Raw genomic sequence first — 24,509 nt, 5'->3', positions numbered from 1 at the left:
TCATTCTTGTATACCACACAGCACATTTGAACTTCTGGAATAACCAATGAGGTTCATTCTTGTATACCACACAGCACGTTTGAACTTCTGGAAGAACCAATGAGGTTCATTCTTGTATACCACCCAGCACGTTTGAACTTCTGGAAGAACCAATGAGCTTCATTCTTGTATACCACCCAGCACGTTTGAACTTCTGTAAGAACCAATGAGGTTCATTCTTGTATATCCCACAGCACGTTTGAACTTCTGGAAGAACCAATGAGCTTCATTCTTGTATATCCCACAGCACGTTTGAACTTCTGGAAGAACCAATGAGCTTCATTCTTGTATATCCCACAGCACGTTTGAACTTCTGGAAGAACCAATGAGGTTCATTCTTGTATATCCCACAGCACGTTTGAACTTCTGGAAGAACCAATGAGCTTCATTCTTGTATATCACACAGCACGTTTCAAGAGTTGAAGAGTTAATTTCATGCATTTTTTCAACTTTGATCTTCAGCAGAGAAGTTATTTGTGCCGGCTCGCTTGCGAAAGGTGAATCAAACTGACGCTCTCCATGTTCTGAGTGATTGGCTGTTTGTCGCACATCTCACGATTGAGAGTTTATCGCGAACTCTGGATTAAACCTGAGTAGACAGAGAACATTTATACAGAGAGTTGTGAGCCTGTTGAACCTAAACGAAACCAGGTTGGATTTGTATGGATTTGTCAACTCTAAACCTACTCTGAGACTCAGAGTTTGTTTGAACAGGCCTCATGTGGATTAGTTTTACAATCTCTTTATGAACTTTTTGAAGCATCAAAGTGGTACTTGCAAGGACTTTTTGGTGTTCCAAAGTTTTTAAAAAAAGTTTTGAAACGACAAAGATTTTTAATTTTTGGGTGAGCTATCCCTTTAAGTGTTTTTTTCAAATTCCTTACTCTACGTATGAATAATATACTATGGTTGCTTGACACAGAAAACACCAGTAGCAGTAGTAGTGGCCTTCAGTCCTGGCTGTTGAATGTTTATCGGTTCCATATTTGAGTTCCGATCAAGGGTGCAACATCAATAAGAACATATGATAGACATAAGCTACAATCCTCTTCTCAATATAATAGCTTCCTCTATGATATAATAGTTTTCATGCTGTGTGCTTTTTAGAAAATACCTGAACTAGAATACAGTTTGGATGAAGAATTTTCATTTACATCACTGTCTGTGAAGTAAACAATCGGCTTGTATTATACTGTGCAAACAAAGATGTGTCTAGACTCTCAGAACTCACTTCAACTCAAGATGATGAAGGGGAAAAGTGAAATAAGTCTGCAGGATTATTGGCAGAAGTAACACAGCGATTTCATTTGTGAAGAAATTCAATAATTTACATTGTTTTAGGTAGCAAATTCTAGGTTTTGCTAGTGTTCAGTATCTGACAGGACTGGGTAGATTACGTACAAATTGTAGTCAGGTACTGATTTCAAATTAAATGACAAAAATAGTAGTCAGCGACATAATCAATGCATTGCATTACACATTTAAAGTATCAAATAAAATGTCATCTTTTATATTACTTTTGAATTATTATTTAGCTAACTTTTATCATATTGATTTGAATAAGATACTCTTGTATCATAATGGTATAAAAATGCAAAGAGAAATAAAATATATTCCATTCTTTGTTATTAACAACATGGAGCTCCTTAAATATTACTGTACATTATGTCATGGTTTACCAGACCGACGTTTGTGATGGAACTACAGGGAGTTTAATGCAAAACGATTTATTAATTAATAATAAAAAAAAAAATATATATATATAATAATAATCATTATAAATAATTTAAAAAAGAAAGCTGACTGGATATGCAATGTTCAGAAAATTTCTAAAAGTGAAATGATTTCTGTAAATCCAATGATCAAATGTTCAGTGATAGGCATGATTAATGAATAATTAATTTTGGCTGTATTAACTGCTTAAAATCAAATGGAACAGAATAACAATAGAGACATTTCTGTTTGGTATACGTGTCAGATTGACATCTGTGGCCTTTTAATCATGTCTTGCTGTTCTGTGTTCAGCACAATGAGCATTTCAATTTTAATGAAGAACTTCACATTAAAAAAAATCTGAATTTTATCACCAATCTAGTATTGCATTCCAAAAGCACTGTCTGAACCACTTCTATGTATATTAGCCATTGTTAAATTTCCCGTTCTAGACTAATCTAAGGGAAATGTTCATGCTGATACTATTTCTTCCTTTGCCAAGCGTCTGACTTCCACAATAATCCAGGGTCATTAACACGCAGCCCTTCATCTCATGGTTGTCCTCTACACACAGTGTTCCCTGACCAATTAGGTCTGAAAAATAAGAAAAAGACTTCAAAGGGTGAAAGAGACCACTAAGGTACAATAAACAGGCCAATACTGGAGCTGCAGGTGTCAACACAATGTTACTCGTGGGCTCATTGAACGCTTAATTAGAGACAACAAATTACCACCTGAGTTATGAGAGCATACAGGAGCCTTTCTCTAATGCTCTTTTGTTACACCCATCTCATTAACTGCCATGTGTTTTGAATGTACTACTGTATTATGGGAGTTTTTTTTTGGGGGGGGGGGGGAGGAGAGACGACAACATTTAATTATTATCTAAGTTCAAGAACAAATAACTTAACCCAAGACCTTCATTGGCTTTTTCAATTGTGCAAAAGTCTGCAGGAAAGTGAACCTTGAGGGCCAGGGTTGCGAACCCATGTACTAAGGTAAGGTAAAACGTAAAACATTCTCTGTCCTGGTAATGATTAGGAGCTCATTCCAACATCAATAGACTACAATTTTAAAGAGGACCCTTTAAATGAATATAAGGGGGAAGTAAAGCTGCATCTCAAAGGCATTTGTCAAGTTCTATCCCTAGGCACTTAGTGATATGGACGTTTCTCAATACCGCACACTTCAGACTTGCGTCCTTGGTAGTTCGGACTTGCCAACTTTGACTTGAAAATCAACTCCTGAGGACGGGAGGATGCAAGTCCGGTAATTCGAACATGATGTAACATGAACATTCTTGTTAATGTCACTCAGCTCGCTCTGGCTACTCAGTTTATCTCTGTACGTATATTTTAGAAAACAATAAAACAAACTAAGTTATGAAACACAACTCTGCCCCTTTTCGTTTTCATTAAAACACATTAATGTAAACACACAGTAAACACATTAATGACCACACAAATGTGGTTCGGGAAATGTTGATTATCGATTATCTTCAGTACATGTATATTTCTATCAAAAACAAAATATAAAACACAACCTGCCTCTTTTCGTTTACATTTCAACCCTTTCAAGGGAGTTTTAAATAATCTAGTTGACCCCACGGTGTGAGTGTCATGAACTGGCTTTTTACTATGATTTATACTGTTGTCTCTGGTCAACTAATGATGTTTATGTGTTTTTTTACATTCAAAAACATCATAACTAATAACTAATAGGCTATTTTCTACACTGGTTTTGAGGCTCTCTCCCGAACGTTCTGTTTTGGTGGGCGTGACGCACTGGAGACTTGGAGGTAAACGCCCATGGGTAGGATTTGATAAGATCTGCATTTTTAATGAGCTTCAGCTCCCCTGTCTGTGAGGGAGGGATTGTTTTGAAAGCGGCAACCGGAATTATTATCTCAATCACAGAGCCCGTAAACGTCTTTATCAAGCAAACACAATGATATATTTCTCATTCACCCGCGATTGATTGGAATATTATTTCTGTATCATATTATGGAGGACCAAATTACTCAAAATGAAATAATTAAATAAATAATGAATTCAAGAAACGACAATTAAATGTACCAGTTTATTCTAAAATAATAATTAAATAATTAATTCAACAATTTATTTATTAATTTAATATTTAATTTAATTAAATATTAATTAAAATAATTGAATAAATTAATGTATCAATTTATTTTATAAAATTACATGAAAACACACAAAAAAAAAAAATGTTTCATATATTTCACAATTACCTCTTCCACACAGACTATTGCCAATGTTTAAAAAATCTTTTTTTTTTCATTATTAAATGTGGTTTTTCAAAAAGCAGTTTTTCATAATAATTATGCTGCATTTACAACACAGTCTCACCCCTACTCGTCAAATGTTGCCGAACGGTCAAGGGACCCTGACGTGAGCTGTTGACGCACAGGGTACCCCTAAATCGCCATTTTTCGACGTACTGGGTAATCCACTGATTTCAATGAGAAACCTAGGACGTCATAAACAGACGTGTTGGGCATGTGAATGTTATCGTCATGATGGAATATATTGGGTTATAATTTTTCCATTATGACATGTTGGAGTGTGATTCTCAATTTAATCAGCCTGCACAATTGTATTTACATTTATTTACGCTATGATACACGTTTGAAACAGCAGTCAAACCCCACCCCGCCCTAAACCTACCCATTTGCGTATTATATGATATAAAACACAGACTGTAACAGACAACAGGCACACTTTATTGAAAAAGTCCAACTATTCCGAGGCCAAACGATGGAATTGTGTGAAGAAAAGACCCAAAAGCAATCACCGTCTCTATCCGCGCCGCGCGCCGCGCGCCGCGCCCCGCGCCCCGGCGTCACACTGAAGACGCCACAGGTAGACCCCTCGGCGTCACGCGATGGACGAACTGGGAACCCAATTGCTTTCAGTGGGAAACCTTTGGCGTCAACATTAGACGGCAATTCTATCGGTATGAAATCGCGCTGAAGAAGTCTCACTCAGAACACATCGCGATGTTTGGCATCAGATCACGTGTGCCACATGTTGGTGAGTAGTCATACATATTATGTCCTAATATTTGATATAAAGTATTTTCTGCTTGTCGTTATCGATCATGTTCAGTCACTGCATTGTATCTGTCATCATCTCCACTGAGGCTTTGCATTTCTTTGCTTTCTAAATAAACACACCTTGCTAATAGGGTGATTAAACACTGTCACGTGACGTGCTATAGACCTTTAAACAGTTGTTAATATTTAATAATAATTACTACTGTAGTTCCAACGTGGCATTTGTAGTAGAAGCACAATAATAAAAAAAAAAAAACACTTGCCATGCGTTTACCACAGTATTGGTAGTTTTAATGTGATATTTGTTGTAAATAAACAGTAACCACAACAATTACCATGCTTTAAATGCATTTTAATGTAAAATCCAAATATTGTTATTTAAATAGGATACTTTATAATGCTATATATTATATATTATGACTTTTTTCTCTCTTTCTTTTTTTTTTTTTTACCTGAAAAGACCAAAAGGGCCTCTCGGACTCAGTCAACCCATTCTTGTTTGTGGAGAAGTAACGGAGAAAACCGAAAGCTGCAACAGCAAATATTTGTAATGGTATGTATGAGTTGGTTTGAACCCTTTATCAAACATTTTATTTAGCATTTGTTGTTACTTATTCTTACAAATCCCATAGCTCAATCAGTAAGAACATATTCCCAAAGTCTTAATAATTCACAAGATTTAACAAGTTGTCAAATTCGTATGATTCTCGTACATATAGCTCTGAAAAAAATTAAGAGACCACTTAACATGGATTTCTAAATGTTAAGTGGTCTCTTAATTTTTTTCCAGAGCTGTATTTGTATATGAAGAGTTCAGATGCAAAAGCCTCAAAAAGCCACTTCGGTCACATGACATCAGATATTCGATTATTTTTTCTTAATCAGATCAGTTGCACTGTTTATAACGTCCCGTTTGCATGTAAATAATTTATGTGATCACAAAATCAAGTGAGTTATCTACATTTTCAGAAAAATTCTTATGATATAGCTTGCTATTATATACTTTTAATAATGGGAATCACACATATCTGTGAACTTACTACATAAATGTATTTAACATTTAATTATGCATCGTTTTTTTACAGCTAGAAACAGTTATGTATGAACTCACAACTTGCATGCAATGTAATACAATTTCCTCTTTCTTTCTGTCTTGCAGGATTACTTGCAGATTACTTTTATTTATTTATTTTTGTTTAAAAGATCTCTACAATATCAAACTCAACAGCTCTTTTAAGAGTCAACCCTCACAAGAGCTTCTAGTGATTCTCTGCAGCGAATCTTGCCGTAATCAGCCCTTCACAGGTAAAGTTGAATATTATCAGTATATATACTAAAGTATATACAGTTTTTAGTATATATACTCATCAAATGCTCACCTTTTGGTAATTTAACTTTATTGTAACTGTCTTAATTTATATGTTTTAAAAACAATAGTATTTGCACAGAGTAAGTGAGACTTTCTTGTTTTACAGAAGAGAAGAAAGACCAGACCTTATATCGAAGCAAGCTAAGAAAATAAGTCCTTTGTTTAGGGTGAGGAAGGAAGATGGACATCTTGTGCCCGAAGAAGACAGAAAAATTTGCAAGTCCATTGGTATGTCTTGTATTGAAGCAATGCTGTAATATACAACATTTGATGTTGATCTCTCAAAGGACTATTCATTTCAACAGTGATCATTCTTTCTACTCTGATAAAATACGTACCATTATTCATGTCTAAATCTTTTAATAACTCCTAAAAAAAGCAAATGAGGTTCTGTATCTTGGATTGATTTAAAATGGTAAATATTTGTTTTCCCTTTTTGATACAATTATTATTACACTTTTGGCCTTCAGTTCTTAAAAACTGCACCGTCTGTTTGTCTTAGATAAAAGCAGACAAGTGTGGGAAAAAGCATTTAGTTGTTATAAACTCCATGTATTTCTCCATTGTTTTGTAGACCATGGATGGTTCTGGGTAGCTTTAGAAGATAATGAGTTGGGACATATTAGGAATCAAATAGTAAATGTTCTTTGAATTATGTGAAAGATCTGGTTAGTTCTTTCTAAAAGATCTACTGTTTAAAAGGTTGCTGTTGATATGGGTAAATTAGTATTTGTTCAGTACTTGGCTAATATTATGGGCTGCAATATTATACATAATGCTTCAATGTGTATATGCCCATTTTGAGGTGGAGAGTTTACTGAAGAACATAGGTTAACCTGACTGTACATTAAACTTAATCTGAATTGTGTTTGTTGTTTTACTTTTAGACCAGGACTGGAGAACGCCGGATTATACGACTTCTTACTCTGGTTGAGAAAAGGCTACACAACATCAGTGATCACATCATCTGTACATTGATTATACTGTAGGGTACAAGTGGGCGAACTGTTTAGAAGAAGAAGAACAGGAACATGATAGAGGGAAGAGACAGAAACCAGTCTAGTTGTAATAATGAATCATTATTTTCCAACACTATATCAAATCTGTTTTCTGTATCATACTTGACTGGATGGGATTATGTGGCACTCATTTGTGTGGCTTCAGCAGCTGTGAATGGATTAATATGATGTTAATGTGTTTTTTAAAACCCATTTTTATTTATCTTGAATCTTATTTGACTTTATTCTACTTTATCAACTGTATACTGTATCCTCCAATAAAGTGTTGAGTGATAAAGTATGGTGAGTATTGTGTATGGTGTGTGGTACAGTAAATACACATTCAACAAGTTTATTTAGGTTATCTTATTAATTACCAAGAATATTTTACTTGAGAAGTAAACATTTTTTATCTGGTTATATTATATTTGGTACAATGCTCCAAAAAGTTGTATATACTTGCATGCTGTGACAAGTATGTCAGTTTTCAGTGAAATAAAGGGAAGGATTACACTTCAAGCTTAACTGAAGATGATCCATGTTGATCATTCTGGTACATCTACTACTGCAATAAAAATTAAAGCATGCACATTTTCGATGCCAGGTACGTGAAGAGGGTGTAGATGAAATTGTGACAATGTCTCTTGTTATTTTACTTTATGGTCCTATATTTAATGGTAATAATGAAGTGTAAATAATATAAATAGTTTTTGTTTACTCTGGAAAGTGGATAATGGCAAGTTGTTGCAGGTTAATCCATTATATATATTAGTGTTTATCCATAAAAGCAAATAAAACTTAATAATTATTATTTTACAACATTTCTTTCAAATATTTCTGTATTTCATCAGATGGTCTTACAATATCAAAACCTAATGCAAGCATGACGTTAGAATAGAAAAGACACAATACTCTGATATTTAAATGTGACTCAAAGTTTGTTGTCCGTGATGAGGAGAATAGATCTGTGTATGTTGTACTGCCCTTACATCTCCAGGGACCCAGTAGTGGCCCCTGGAAGAGCAAAAAAAGCATATTTCAAATGGCTTTAACTCAAAGTCTGGTTAGCGTATCACAGAGAAAATTGGCAGGACAACTGTATATGCAATGTTTACTAAATAATGTTGGCCACAGTTTTCAGACATATATGGAAAGCTGCCATAAAGGTTTTTTTAAAAGTGCTCACAGTAAAATATACAATTTCAGCTTGGCCCTCATATATGTCTTAAAGGTTTGCACAATGAACATATTTTAATATCCAGCTGTCCATTAAATATGTAATTTACTTAACATTTATTGTTTCATTATGAAACCTTTTAAACTACATTACCCATATATCTGTCATTGTATCAATGCAATGGGAAACATGGCGCTGTAGTTCTTAGAAGTGTGCAGAAATGCTTAGGGTTAGGGTTGGGTTCTCAGTAAAGGAGTCATTTCTCACAACATAGCGACACTTTATAGTTAGCTTAACGTATTACTGACGTAATAACACCAAAACATACTTTGTAACATAAAAACGCCGTTTTATATGGGTTAAAACAGATAGTCCAATCACAGCGCGTTCTGCGATAAAGTCACAGCCAATGACAACCCAGCTGAACAGAGGCGTCACACTTCCTTGTCCATTTATGGTAAATTATATCACATCTCATCCGGTTCAACTGAAGGGGTAGATTCCTTAAAGATTTAATATTTAGGCTGCTAAATATTTATTTATTCTAATTAAATAATAAAACTCACATTTTTAAAACGAAAGTCTTCTTTGTGTGGTTAAACTGATGCATAATAAATATATTTGAAAGAGAATCCTTTTTCTATGCAATGATCTACAAGCATAAACTTCTTTAAGCCATCCTTTATAATCTGAACTCTTGGAATTAAAACAAATATAACAAAAGCACAATGAATGCACACAATTTTGTAAGCATATTCCAATATTTAATGTCAAACAGTTTAAATACAAATGTAGTGCCCATATATATATATATATATATATATATATATATATAGGCAAAAAAATAACATTTTACATTCTAAACTTTAATACTATATATTTGCGATTATTGTTCACTTTTATTGTAACTAAATTAAATGCCAATTAAAATAGTTGATGATTATTGTAAATGTTAACCATTTTTAGTAAGAAAATACTTCTATAAAGTACATTCATGTTACAGTTACATTAACAAGGTAGTGATATAATGATAGGTAGTGAAATAATGATAGAGGTAGTTATGGTAGACATGTACTATAGTGACCATTGTAATAAAAGTTTTAATGAATAATTATTGATTTCAAAAGGTATTAACTCTCACTATCTTCATTTGTTCAAACAAACAACAAATGCAGAAATATACATTGGACTATAGCATCATGAAGTCAATGCATGACTAGAACTAGTGGATGGCAATAGATGTCCTTCACTAAAACTCCTGATGATAAAGGCATAGGCAGACATCAAGAACAGTTTATGAATATTGGTTCTGCATATATCAAAGAGATTATAAGACTCCACAGACTCCACGTGAAGACTTTGAGACACTGTAACTGAGCAAAGGGTGCATTTCACTGGACATGTCCTATGCATGCCCAAACAACAACACCCAAAAACACTTATGAAGTGGACACCACCAGGAGGACGCACGAGACAGGGAAAACCAAGGAAGATATGAGACAGATGTTTCACGAAGACCTCAATGCCGGTGTTCCATGAGAAGATGTGAAAACGTGGCCACAGATCGAATATGTTGGAGGACACATGTTGCCCAATGTGCCCAGGACAGGACATGATGATGATGTTGTCAGTTTATACATAACTATAGGATTTATTTCTGTAAAAAACGATGCATAATTAAATGTTAAATACATTTATGTACAAAGTTCACAGATATGTGTGCATTCCCATTATTAAAAGTATATAATAGCAAGCTATATCATATGAATTTGTTTGAAAATGTAGATAACTCACTTGATTTTGTGATCACATGAATTATTTACATGCAAACGGGACGTTAATAATAAGAAAAAAATAAGTGTTCATATACAAATACAGCTCTGGATATACTATACTATTTAAATAACAATATTTGGATTTTACATTAAAATGCTTTTAAAGCATGGTAATTGTTGTGGCTACTGTTTATTTACAACAAATATCACATTAAAACTACCAATACTGTGGTAAACGCATGGCAAGTGTTTTTTTTTTTTTTAATTGTGCTTCTACTACAAATGCCACGTTGGAACTACAGTAGTAATTATTATTAAATATTAACAACTGTTTAAAGGTCTATAGCACGTCACGTGACAGTGTTTAATCACCCTATTAGCAAGGTGTGTTTATTTAGAAAGCAAAGAAATGCAAAGCCTCAGTGGAGATGATGACAGATACAATGCAGTGACTGAACATGATCGATAACGACAAGCAGAAAATACTTTATATCAAATATTAGGACATAATATGTATGACTACTCACCAACATGTGGCACACGTGATCTGATGCCAAACATCGCGATGTGTTCTGAGTGAGACTTCTTCAGCGCGATTTCATACCGATAGAATTGCCGTCTAATGTTGACGCCAAAGGTTTCCCACTGAAAGCAATTGGGTTCCCAGTTCGTCCATCGCGTGACGCCGAGGGGTCTACCTGTGGCGTCTTCAGTGTGACGCCGGGGCGCGGGGCGCGGGGCGCGGCGCGGATAGAGACGGTGATTGCTTTTGGGTCTTTTCTTCACACAATTCCATCGTTTGGCCTCGGAATAGTTGGACTTTTTCAATAAAGTGTGCCTGTTGTCTGTTACAGTCTGTGTTTTATATCATATAATACGCAAATGGGTAGGTTTAGGGCGGGGTGGGGTTTGACTGCTGTTTCAAACGTGTATCATAGCGTAAATAAATGTAAATACAATTGTGCAGGCTGATTAAATTGAGAATCACACTCCAACATGTCATAATGGAAAAATTATAACCCAATATATTCCATCATGACGATAACATTCACATGCCCAACACGTCTGTTTATGACGTCCTAGGTTTCTCATTGAAATCAGTGGATTACCCAGTACGTCGAAAAATGGCGATTTAGGGGTACCCTGTGCGTCAACAGCTCACGTCAGGGTCCCTTGACCGTTCGGCAACATTTGACGAGTAGGGGTGAGACTGTGTTGGCATTTACGAATGATGCCTATTTGACAAATCATGTATTTTCAAATTTTCCCAAATATTTTTTCATAATAATAGAGGACATTTCACAAATGCTAATCAACAGTCAGTGGGCGGTGCTTGGCGCTGATTGGATAATCTTTTCAGATTGATTACTTTTTTCTGTCTGGGTCAGGCAAGTGGCAAGGGGAAATTGGGGAATTGATTGGAAATTAATATGGTGGTAGGGATTGATCAAGATAAAAACGCACTGCCTTAAACATAGCCACAGTTCTCATAGTTTTCAGGTTTTTAGAAAATTCAATTGAATCAAAATATATTTTCAGTCACAAATAAGAAATGAGAAGCACCCTTGGTGTTCTGTGATGTTATCACACCACAAAGATCGTTCTGTCATGTCTGTCGACTCTTCAACTTCAAACCAATCAGCGCCAAGCTCCGCCCACCACCTGTTGATTGACATTTGTGAAATGTCCTCTATTATTATGGAAAAAAATCCTTGGGAAAACCGTGCTTTGGAAATGCATGATTCATTAAATAGGTGTCAAGTTCGTAAATGCAGCATATTATTATGAAAAAGGCTCTTTGAAAAAGCACTTTTAATATTTTTATTTTATTTTTAGACATAATAGTGTGTGTGGAAGAGGTAATTGTGAAATATATTAAACAATAAATGTGTTTTCTAATTTTTTTTTACAAAATTTTACAAAATTAATAGATACATTTACTTATTTAATAATTGTATACATATTTAATTAAATAAATTATTAAATTAATAATTTAATTAATAATTTAACTATTTCAGAAAAAACTGGTACATTTAATTGTTGTTTTATTAAATTCACAATTTGTTTAATTATTTCATTTTGAGTAATTTGGTCCTCCATATTACATGGCCCGCACGATCTGTGGATATAACCGCAAACGCACGCACACACGCACGCACGCACGCACGCACACACACTATCTGTCTGGTTCACTATCTTTGTGGGGATATCTCTCCATAGACATAATGGTTTTTATTCTATACAAACTGTACGTTCTATCCCCCTACACTGCCCCTAAACCTACCCATCACAGGAAACATTCTGCATTTTTACTTTCTCAAAATAACTCATCCTGTAGGATTTATAAGACTTTTGAAAAGTGGGGACCGCTGGCTGGTCCCCACAATCTAGGTAATCTCAGGTTTTGCTATCCTTATGGGGACATTTTGGTCCCCTCTAATATAATATAAAGAAGGACACACACACACACACACACATACACACACACACACACACACACACACACACACACACACAACACCTGGGTTATTGTCCACTAGCAGAAAATCATAAGTCACCTGATCCATTGAAGAATAATATAGCACAGGAGAGGCCTCAAAAGCTTTATGATTTGATATATCATTCATGTCAGTAGGACAAAAGGTTCATAAGTTTACACTGAAATATAATTGGGGTTTGGGGGTTTGCAAATATGAGCAATAGTGACATTGATGCTTGCCTAAGCAACCACTTGACTACATGACAGCTTTAAATGATGACTGAGAGACTAAATAAGCGAGTCTATGGTTGTACGCTACACATTTATTCATTTTTTTATCACTATAATGGTTGGGGTTGTCAACCTCTATGCCTATGTTGATATGTCACATCACTTCTCAGATCTTAGTAGATACTGATTCACCCTGAAATATCACTGTCACATTTTTTTACGTCTTTCAATTACCCCTTCGTCCCCATGGGTTTGTTCTAAGAAGGAGGTACAAGCGTGCCCAGCTGGTAATCATGTCCAATTTTGCTCCTCACTTCTGGATCTTTCCAACGCATATTTAAATTCCATGCTGTCACTGCAATTCATGGCTTTAAATGTTATCTATCTTGCCCCTGGTTAAACACATTCTTAGATGAACTGGGAACTCTATTTGGAAAACAAGAAGTTGGGACAGGTAGAAGTTTCGCTCCACCTGTCCCCCCAGGTGATGTCATGTCCAGATTGATGATTCCTGTCCCCTGTCACCCAACAGACAGTGATCCAACTTGATCGTATTTTCAACTGCAACATTGCACTATCAATGATCTCTGTTTCACTTCTGCAAATGTCAGAACACTTCATTGTCTCATTTCAACAGGGTCTCCTACCTATCCACATTCTATTGACCCATACCACATACCCTCTAGCAGGATTTTCTTATATTCCTTATAATACCTTGTCAACTTTGTTGGTCCTGAACATTTATATCATTCAATAAGGAGGGAGGGGGGCATTCAATAACATTCTAATCACCTCTAATTCCCCTTTGATTTTAGGGGTAATGGATCACTTAAGACTTAAGACAGTAAGGTGAAACAGTCTAAAATAACGGGTGCCTTAAAGCCATATCACCCTGTAGCCCAAGATTGGTTTCCCACTGAAGCAAAGCAGGGCTGAGCCTGGTCAGTACCTGGATGGGAGACCAACTGGGAAAACCAGGTAGCTGCTGGTAGAGGTTTTAGTGAGGCCAGCAGGGGGCGCTCACCCTGTGGTCTGTGTGGGTCCTTACACCCCAGTATAGTGATGGGGACACGATACTGTCAATGAGTACCGTCCTTCAGATGAGACGTTAAACCGTGGTCCTGACTCTCTGTGGTCATTAAAAATCGTGGAGTAACCCCAGCATCCTGGCCAAATTTGCCCATTGGCCCCTGTCCACCATGGCCCCTTAATAATCCCCATATCCTGATTGGCTTCATCATTTGGTCTTCTCTCCACCAATCAGCTGGTGTGTGGTGGGCTTTCTGGCGCAATATGGCTGCCGTCGCATCATCCAGGTGGATGCTGCACATTGGTGGTTGAGGAGATTCCCCCTTCTATGTAAAGCGCTTTGAGTGCCTAGAAAAGCGCTATATAAATGTAAATAATTATTAATTAATTAATGAATTAATTAAATATGAATTGAGAAATCAACTTTCCCTTGAGCTTTTGATATATAAAAGGTCATGGTAATATAAGATTATCCTGTAAGTTTCAGAGCTGAAAACTTCATTGTAAGTCAAAGAAAATCTTTTATAGACACCAGTGAGAGAGAGAGAGAGAGAGAGAGAGAGAGAGAGAGAGAGAGAGAGAGAGAGAGAGAGAGAGAGAGAGAGAGAGAGAGAGAGAGAGAGAGAGAGAGAATAGTATATGCAATCTATTTTAGTATAGAAAAAAATAAACCATTTAGGCATACATCAGATCTAAGTGTCAGTGCACGGAGCTGTGGCTCATCCCACATAATTGAGTCGTTTTTGTACAGATTTTTTTTCTAGTAATTTGCCCATATACATATTTGCCTAAATATGCATGAACTGTCAAACAATATGTAAGTGGATTCTGAAATAGCTCCTAATTAAGTATTAAAGATGATTAAAAGTGAAGGGTGTCAATGAGCAATTCATTCATTTACGTGGTGAGCAATGTATTCATTTGCGAGTAATTAGAGCAGTTTTACTAGCAAAGATCTGCTTGTGGAATTGCCATCAGCCTACTGAAATTGCTTAAATGTCACCCCATTCACAGTGATCAACTGTTGATACTGCATTATGCAGTCTCAAACAAAGCCTAAACAAACATACCATGTGGGGGAAATGGCAAAACAATTGTTAAAACAAATTAGGAAAAAGCTAATGACAAGCTGCACATTCCCATTTTAATGCATGGTGCCATAGTTACAGTACTATATTTGCGTATCTACATTTAAAGTGGGCGGGGTTAATGCGGAGATGATCGGCACCTGTTTTTCTCGTGAAGTATGGAATGTACTGCCAAGAAAGAACTTTGTTCATGTTCTTGCCACCTCGAGAAAACAAACAAATGTCTTTGTTCTTGCAGATTATGTTCCACTTTTAAAGCCACCTAGAAGAAGACATGCGGAAGAGAGGGACTGACTGAAGACGTGTGGCACTGAGCAAGCTCTGAAAAGCACTTTGAGAGAAATACAAAGTTACTGAGCTGTTGTTTGTTTTGTTTGATTTGCAGATTTTTTTTTTTTTAAATAAATGTTCAGTCAAGCGTACACTCTCAAAAATAAAGGTTCTTAAATGGTTCTTTGGCAGGGTGTATGGTTCCATGAAAAACCTTTACTATCCAAATAATCTTTCCATTGCACAAAAGGTTCTTTGTAGTGCAAAAAGTTTCTTTAGACTATAAAATGTTTAGAAAAAATCTTTTACCAAACTGTTCTTTGGGGAACCAAAAATGGTTCTTCTATGGCATCACTGTGAAAACCCATTTCTGGTTCTTCCTGGCACCTTTATTTGTAAGGGTGTACCCTGTCATCTTCCTTCCTTTCCTATAGCGAACCTTGCTACAGTGGTGCCGAAACCCAGGAAGGAAGAAGCAGCCACCGCCATGCAATCTCCACCTTCACCAACGCCGTTTGTGGACGTCATCTCATCCCCTGCGGTCACCAATACCAGGCCCTGCTCGCCCTGAGGAGCGACAAGGAGCACCACTTCTAGACGATTGTGCAGGCCCAGCGGAGGTCTTCCTGGACTTTTTTGAGAATACTGCTGAAGCACGTGGGCGGGCACGTGATCAATGGACATTCTACAGTGGGTCGGCCGAAGCCCAGAAAAACATCACCAGCAATTTTGTTTGCTGGAACTGGGTGAAAGTGGCCGGCCCTTTGTGATGACCCAACAGCTCCAGGACTCCAGCCACAAATGGCTGCTTGCTGAGGGAAATAACATCGAGAAAGTGATCGATCAGGTGGTGCTGGATCAATTCATCACTCAGCTGCCCCAGAAAACGTCCGAATGAGTCCAGTGCCACCGTCCAACTTCGCTAGTCTCAACCATACAACTGGCAGAGAACCATTACCATCTGTCTCTCTCTCCTCTCCTTTTTCTTGCCCTGTTCCCTTCTATTCCCTCAGACCTGTCCCTCTCCCCAGATCTTGTCCTCCAGGCCCTCCAAGGATTCCACCCTGAGGGAGGGATGGACCCATCCTGGCATTTGCCGGTGGCTTGCAAGCTCCACCCAGGGGGGCTGGGAGCGGTCCTGTCCCAGGAAATAGAGGGAGATGAGCTGCCAGCGCTGTGCTTTATTCGAAAGCTATGTAAGAGAGAGGCTAAGTACCGCACCATTGAGAAGGAGTGTTTGGCCATAAGTTGGGCCGTCCTCACCATCCAATATTATCTCCTGGGATGGGAATTTACCTAGACTGCTTAGATCTGCCGGCGATTTGATTTCGCCCGGCAGCTCAGACTGGGAACCTGTATATTAATTTATCCTACTTCTGTCACACTTTTGGGGGAACCAATCACAGACTAGCTCATCCACCTGACGTGCTATTGGCTGGTTTAACACAATGACAGATAGAGAATGATAGATTGATGCCTGTTGGTCATGCCTCTTGTGGTCTGATTGGTTGAAGGACTATCCAATTGCTTACAAAGTTATTTTAATTATGCTCGTTGATCTCTTGATATCTTGTGCAGTAGAAAATACAGAGCAGAATCCCCGACCAATGTTCAGACTTAAACGCATTTTACAGCATTTTAAGTTCAAGGCGATCCACAGGCCGGGGACACAGATGGTTGGTATATGGTATAATAAATATCACAAGTCTTAGTCAAGCCGACCCTGTCTTCTTCCTTCCTTTCTTATGTCGAACCTTGCTACAGACGCTAATAGGTATGTTAATTTGAATACATTCAAAATGATCTATCACATTTTTAATGAATGTGCCCCTTACATTGAATCTAACCAATAGAGGGAAAAAAAGCAAATGTCATCTAAAAATGCATTTGCTGAGGCAGTAATGCCATTTTAGATTGCTTGGATAGTTTGGATGTAGGGCACAACAAAAGGAATCAACAGGGTAAATGACACATTTGATTTTATTCTCTTTTAAATCACTGGATAGCACAAAATTCAACTTAGCACTTTTCTTAAAGGGGTGGTTGATTATGATTTCACTTTTTAAAATTTGGTTAGTGTGTAATGTTGTTGTTTGAGCATAAATAACTTCAAAGTTACCATGCTCAAAGTTTAAAGCAAAGGGATATTTTATTTGAAAGAAATCACTTTTTAAGGACACAACACATTTATTCCTGGGTTGGTGACATCACTAACCCTAAAACTGACATAGACCCTTCCCCAGGAACACGTCAAGGAGGTGAAGCGATGTTGAGAAGAGGAAGGACAGTTGGCAGTGACAGGGGCCGGGGCAGTTGACGCAAGTGCGCATGTCTCTACTGATAATTTCTTCTGATAAGATGGCTCAGGCATTTTAATTGGTCCTGACAGTTGTCATTGCCAGTGAGCATGCACTCCCCTCAGCATGGCAGTGTGGGTATATATTTCCCCATAGCGTCAACTAACGCAGCGTGAGTTCCCTTTCGAAAGGGAACTTCTCAGGTTACGTATGTAACCATTGTTCCCTGCCGCTGCATCTTATTGCCATGCCTAGAGGCCTGCCTGCCAACAGTCCCATTAGACGAAGTGGATAGTGTCATGTTTGCCCTGCGCCGTTATATACTTCCTGGTTGCACGGTGACTACGTCACTGGTTGTCGCCAGTCAATAGGTTTGATGTGATTTGATAGCAATTTCAGACATCTGTCACGCTGAAGGCGTTCCCCCGTAGCATCAACTGACGCAGCGTCTCGTTCCCTGTTCTCAGGGAACAATGGTTACATACGTAACCTGAGATTATTTTTATCTTGCAAACATGCAGCCATAGCTGTTTTGTTGTTGTTGTTGTTTTAAAATATTTGTTAATGTGCATTCTCACAGAAAGTTGTGGAACCAATTCGATCTTACATGAAAACGTGTGACAGATCATTAAAAAAATTACAGCTAACACTATTTTATTGTCACACGGAATGTGTTTACTCCAAACACCAGAGCAGTAGGGCATAAATAGCTAATGAAAGTCTCAGAGCAAAGGTAATTAATAAGCTGTCCATGTAGGGCTCCAACCAACATAGACTATATATGCATGAGCTTCCAGCGAGATGCTATGGGGAATCATTTGAACTCAGTTCAGTGGTTACAAATGACTTTACCATCCACTATCCTCCTGGACAACGGAAAACGTCATCAGTCTTCTGTTATGAATTATGGGAAAGGTGGGTTTAAGTGGGTTTTTCAGGGGTTTATTATTGTTTTGTTATTTATTTAATTTTTTATATGTGGCAACTAAAAGCAGCTATGGAAGCTTGTTTCCTCCACAACATATTTCAAGCAATTTAGACTTTTCTCAATTCTGAGAATTGCGAGCTAATAATTCTAAATTAAGAGATAAAAAAATAAAATTGAAATTATCTTTAAAAAAATATATATATATATATATATATATATATATGTGTGTGTGTGTGTGTGTGTGTGTGTGTGTGTGTGTGTGTGTGTGTGTGTGTGTGTGTGTGTGTGTGTGTGTGTGTGTGTGTGTCAACATGTCAGTGCTAAAAGTGTTCAAGAAACTCTATAGACTAAGATACAATATTGACTAATTTCTGCAGACCTTCTATACATTCAAATGAGAACTGCATGTCATATTGGTACTTGTGCACTGTGATAGCAGACCATTGTGGAAATTACCACATCCAGTAGTTAAAAAAGTACTTTTTGTTGGTGCAACCTAATGTAATAAGGTTGATTTGTGAAGCAGTAATTTATATGTTATGTGTAAAAGGTGATAAGCGATAATTGTTCAGGGTATGTTTACACTACAATAATCTAATGTACTCTATATAGTGATTTTAAAACTGAACTATGGAACTTTGGCTTATCTATGGTTGAAACATACCATTGCAGGACATGCTATTTGTGGAGTCATTATTTTATGTCAGTTGTGCTTCCGCACAGTATTTCTGCACGGATGAATCTGATGGTTTGAGGAATCCCTGTAGTTACCGATGATCACCATATGAGTTGACCTGTCATGCAGCATGCTGCACTGAGAGGAAGAAGAAAATTCAAACAAAACTAATGTAAATTTCTCAGTAAGTTTTATATATATATATAGCTTTGCCAAAGGGTCTTTTACTTTCAGTCAGTCTCCTCAGCACCCACACAAGTAATACAGTAGCCATACCTTCTTTTTACAGGCATTTAGTGGTGGCAAAGGGATGCAGAAAACTGTCGAGGATCATAGGTGAGTCTCATGCTGATAGATCATTTGAACGTATACCTCCAAAACGTTGTTAATAAAACATCCTTAGGGGCACTGTTATGCATCTTCTAAAAGATTGCAGCATCACTAGACCCAAAAACTAGTGAAAAAGAAAATATGAGTAAATCAGAGATGAATCTAAAATTGCCCCTTTTAACCTCAATTAGGGCAGTATTTGAAGGGACAGCCATTTGTAGATTTGGCCGAAAGTATAGTGGACATTATTAAGTCCACTCATTCAATCCCACATTGCATCGCAACAATGAGTGTACAACTGTTGTACACACAAAGGCTGTCCGTCTTCACTCACTCGTTTTCATTCACTACTTCAAGTGAATTGTATTAGTGGACTAACATAGGGAAGAGTGACTGAGGGTTTAGGGAGTGATTTCGGATTCAGTCCAGGGCTGCGACCGAAACCTGAAAAAAGCTACCTTAGGAGGACACATTTCGGGGTAGGAAGGCTTCAAGGCATGTCCAAATCTAATGTTACCTTCACTTCCTGTCTCCTAAGATAATTCATCTGATCGATTTTTTGAAGGCAGCATGCATAGCCTATATGTATCCTTCGCTGCCTATGATATCACACAATCGGTGAGTTCCATTCTGTGACAGTTGAGATTGGAAAAAATGATGTTTGCTGGTCAGTTTGGAGAAATTACCAATGTAAAAATTAAAAATGTCTTTAGTTCTCACAAAGCTTTCTCTGTTTTGCTGTAGATCATTAAACTGCTGCACTGCCTTAGAAGTCTGTCCAAAATCAGTTTTGTGAGGTGCCTTCATACACAAGCACTGCCTTAAAAGTCATTGTCTGATAAGGCAGCGAGGCAACGAGTCAGCTGCCTAGGTTTTCGGATGCAGCCCACGAGGGGACAGAAGATTGCATATGCGCAATTAAGCTAACACAATCATCAAACATTCAGTGGCATATTAATCAAAAGTGCCTACCGAATGAAATGTCAAACCCAAAAAAGGTAATAGACTGTGCAAGCTTTGGGGGTGTTGATAGACTCAATCTACACATTATACGTTTTGATCATCATTCTGAATCTGATCCAGAGTTGATACAAAAAGAATGAATGAAGTTACAATAAAATGCAGAAGCTCTGTTCTTTCTACAACAAAAAATAAAATAAAAAATGGTTTTGGGGCTATTAAAGTTTAGTGAATATGATTAAAAAAAAAAAAAAAAAAAAAAAAATTGGCCAAGGCTGGAGCAATTATTATTATTTTTTTTTTAATATAAGATCGATCAATTTAGATGATAACACACAAAGCACATTTTTAGGTTAACATTTTTTCAGCTTTTTTTTTTTTTCCAGTGTGAGATAACTGATCAGCAGCATTTTAGAGATTTCTCTACTGATACTTCAACATCTGAAGCATAAAACAGCAATACAAAAGTACATATTACTTTAAATTGTTTTTAGTAAGATGGTAAAATTTAGTGCATATCTAGGCTGCCACTTCATCAAGTTCTGTCAAAGTCTGTCTCATTTTAAAGGATCCATGGAATGCAGCCATTGTCTGATATTTTGTCTTCTTTATTTGGCATATTTTGAAGGATGCATCAAGTGTATCCTTCACATTCTTTAGTCACCCACAAACCTTTGCACACATTCTAATTCACAAAAAAAGTGTCAGATTGTCCAATTTGAAATGCAACACACACATAAAATAAAATAAAATAAAATAAAATAAAATAAAATAAAATAAAATAAAATAAAATAAAATAAAATAAAATAAAATACATAATATTATTTTTCCTTAATTCATTTTTTTTTTGTGTGTGTGCCTTGAGCATGGGAGCAGAAATGTGTGATGTTGCCATGCAGACCTCCTCATTCTAGCATTTAATGCTGAGGAGGAATCTAGCCTGGAAGGACAGGACTAAGGGTGTGTTCTACTTCACTTTTAAGTCTTATTCGAATTGAAATAGTTTTACAACGTTAGATGGAGTAATGTAAACTTACTACAGGAGGTCTGTAATGCTAATGGCCAATTCACACGGGATAAGAGATCTCAGTAAAATTACCAGAAGTGGGAGGGCACAACAATGCAAACACAATGTGATGCCAATTATCCAAGTCAACAAGATGGACAAAATTTAGTGAGGGAAGGACATTTAAAAGGGAAGGGCAAGCCTTTCAACTATGAAGCACCCACTGAAGACCTTCATTAGCTTGATAAAGTGTCTTTGTTTAGGGTTGGTGCTTAACTCTGCAAGACATTGACCATCCAGGGTCAGATTTAAGAACCCTACTGTAACCCATCAGTATTGTTGGGGCTGACAAGCACTGCATAACATTCAGTGTATGCCGGCGAAGAGCCTTGTGAATTCAAATTCCAGATTCTGGTGGCTTCTGCTTTTCTGGTTGCTTAAAGACCACGGTGCACCTCGAAAAAAAAGGCTGCAGGCTACAAAACAATGGGGTATCGCAATGTTGGCTGCGCAAAGAGTACAAGAGGAGCATTTCAGTGAGAAATGGGACTATGTACAGGAGGTGTCTATGAGGACGGTATTCATCTACTCCAAAGGGAGCACAGAAGCCAACTAGTGAATGACAGCCATTGAAAAAAGGAACCCACTGTGAAGAAAGAGCAATGAAGTCATGTGTGAGAGAAAGTGTTGGAATACATCAACAACAAACTGTGAGGGTTATGGCACTGTGTGGACGGCTGAGCGACTTTTGTTAGACCATGCTGCTAGTATTTCTCTTCTTTTTGTATTCGTTCGTTGGGGATGAAACACATACAGAAAATATTGCATTTCAAATGGTCATAATTCCCAAATGGACAGAGGTTTGAGTTGGTCCAGCCTGCTGTGCTGTAGTTTGGAAAGGACATTGTGGACTCACACAACAGAGCAGATCGCGGCATCACAGGAAGTGAGCGGGACATGTTTCAGAGGTTTCTGTGCGTTTGTTCTTGTGTGTGTTTGATGTCTCGGAGTAAAGGACAGTGTGTGTGTGTGTGCGTGTGTGTAAAAGAAAGAGGGATAGAGAGAGCGAGAGAGGGAGGGAGGAAGGAAGGGAAATGGTGTGTGACAGTGATTGGAGAGCTTGAGAAGGGAAAGAGCAAAAGGGAGACACAGGGGAGAGATGGGAAACAGCACGGAAATCCAAGGTCTCTCTTTAATCATTATCATTCAGCTGTCAGCTAGAGTCCGGTCTGAGCTCGGCCCTGGACCGCCATACTCCAGCCCCATCTGCTCCCAATAAAGCCCAACAAAAGCCTTAATTTGAATAAATGTCCCGTTTCTACCCCTCATTTTATATGCTTTTACTCATCAGAGACAGTGATATTGAGGTGGCTTTGGAGGACAATAGTAAAAAACAAAAAGAGTAAGCATGTGCATGCAACAGCAGAATTGCTCACTGTGCCACAGGAATATAAATTATATATTACATAGCTTGATTAAACTATTCGAAAGTAGCTAGGGAAAGCACAAAATCTTGTTTTTCAAATTTTCATGGAAACCAATTACACACATCAGATCCAATGCTATTTGCTAGGAATTTGAGATGCATTAAAATGTCATTATGTTGTATGGTACAGATGTGCCTAAAATCCATCTGAGAGTTCAGAAAACACAACGACCTCAAAAGATCTGTTCTGTTTTTTGAATGTCATAACACTTAGTCAAAAATACCTTTTGTTTAAAGTCAGACTTGCAATAATGGAAAGTAACACATGCATAACCATACATGATATTAATGCCATTTAGAAATTGGTAGAGCCTATATGCTATTGAGGTAACCGTTTACAACAAGGTTCTTAAAGGGGTACTTCAGCGCTGGGAAGATGAATCTGTATTTAAACTGGGTCATTAATGTAGTAGAAATGTGAAATTATTTTTTAATTTGGTGCTTTCTAGACTGAGAAAAGACAGAAAATGTATTTTTCTCTCATGGGGATGAAAGACTACAATTCCCAGAATGCTTCGCTGCCCTGTGAGGCCATTCCCAAAGCCACCGCTACTGGATTACAGAGACTGAGTTCCTACAATTAAATACTGAACGTGTCTGTTCAATATAACGATGGAGTTGCAGCGTGAGTTTCACAGCTGACTCAGATTAGGAGTCAGATTACATTTAACGTCATAAATGAGTTGATGAGCTCTCGTGATGAGAGCTGAGGTAATCGCGACCACATTCACGGCATACATTCACAGCGCGTTTTCAGTTCATGCCTTTGGAAGCTTAACTTTCATAGAAATTAATTTGAGAAGTTAAAACACTTTTAAAACATATTTCTTAGCATCCGTTTAAATTAATGCCTGTAGCTGAGCTGTGCTGTAAGTGTGATCTCCATTCCCCATGCACGAGATGAAAACATGCGGAAATGGCTCCCTCTGCTGGCTGTAGTCTTTAGCCTCTGGGCAATCATTCCTCTCGTGACGCAAATATCGTCAATTTGCGTCACGAGAGGAATTTTCCCAGAAATAAAATGCATAAATCTCTCATATCATATTAGAGGGGAAATTAGAGGGGGGAGCACGATCATTTGAATATACTCCCGGGTTTCTACTGATACAAAGCCATATGTTCATCGCTGAAGTAACCCTTTAATTGTTCAAATAATCAAATAGAGTAGAGTATAGAGTATAGAGAATAGAGTTAAAAGAGTATGCTTATTTGGTGTGTTGTCCGAGGGGAGGGCTCTAAACTGGGCCTGAGCTAGAGTACTCCCTCAAATAGATGGATTCATGGCAATTCGCCATGCTGAAATAATCGACTTAAAGGGCATCTTTCAATTTAATTTTATACCTTAATTTATACAGAATATTGTATGAAAATGCAAATTTAAAAATACATACATAAGAATACATATGTTTTACAACACCCACGGGCAGAAATTAAAGAAAAAAGTGCCTGTTCTAAGCTACGCTCCAAAAACCCGCCTTTTCCCAGAGAACGCGTCATATGACGCAACGACAGGCAAACATAGGCGCTGCAGCCCTGGCTCTCATTGTGGGTTTACGTAGTCTGAGAGGTGGAAACAAAATAG

At 37.4% G+C, this 24,509-nt stretch overlaps 1 protein-coding gene and 1 long non-coding RNA gene across 2 annotated transcripts in view; one reads left to right on the top strand and one right to left on the bottom strand.

Moving 5' to 3' along the window:
- The window catches only part of grid1b (glutamate receptor, ionotropic, delta 1b), a 741,339-nt gene that overhangs the window by 315,929 nt on the left and 400,901 nt on the right, over positions 1-24,509 (bottom strand).
- On the top strand, positions 4,628-7,279 carry LOC137055392 (uncharacterized). The gene is made up of 5 exons (XR_010900000.1): positions 4,628-4,805; positions 5,289-5,381; positions 5,988-6,133; positions 6,304-6,425; positions 7,085-7,279. It is a non-coding gene; the product is annotated as an uncharacterized lncRNA (long non-coding RNA).

Source organism: Pseudorasbora parva, chromosome 21, assembly GCF_024679245.1.
Source record: "Pseudorasbora parva isolate DD20220531a chromosome 21, ASM2467924v1, whole genome shotgun sequence".
NCBI lineage: Eukaryota > Metazoa > Chordata > Actinopteri > Cypriniformes > Gobionidae > Pseudorasbora > Pseudorasbora parva.
The sequence above is the reverse complement of the archived record's forward strand: the minus strand, read 5'-3'. Positions and strand labels throughout refer to the sequence as shown.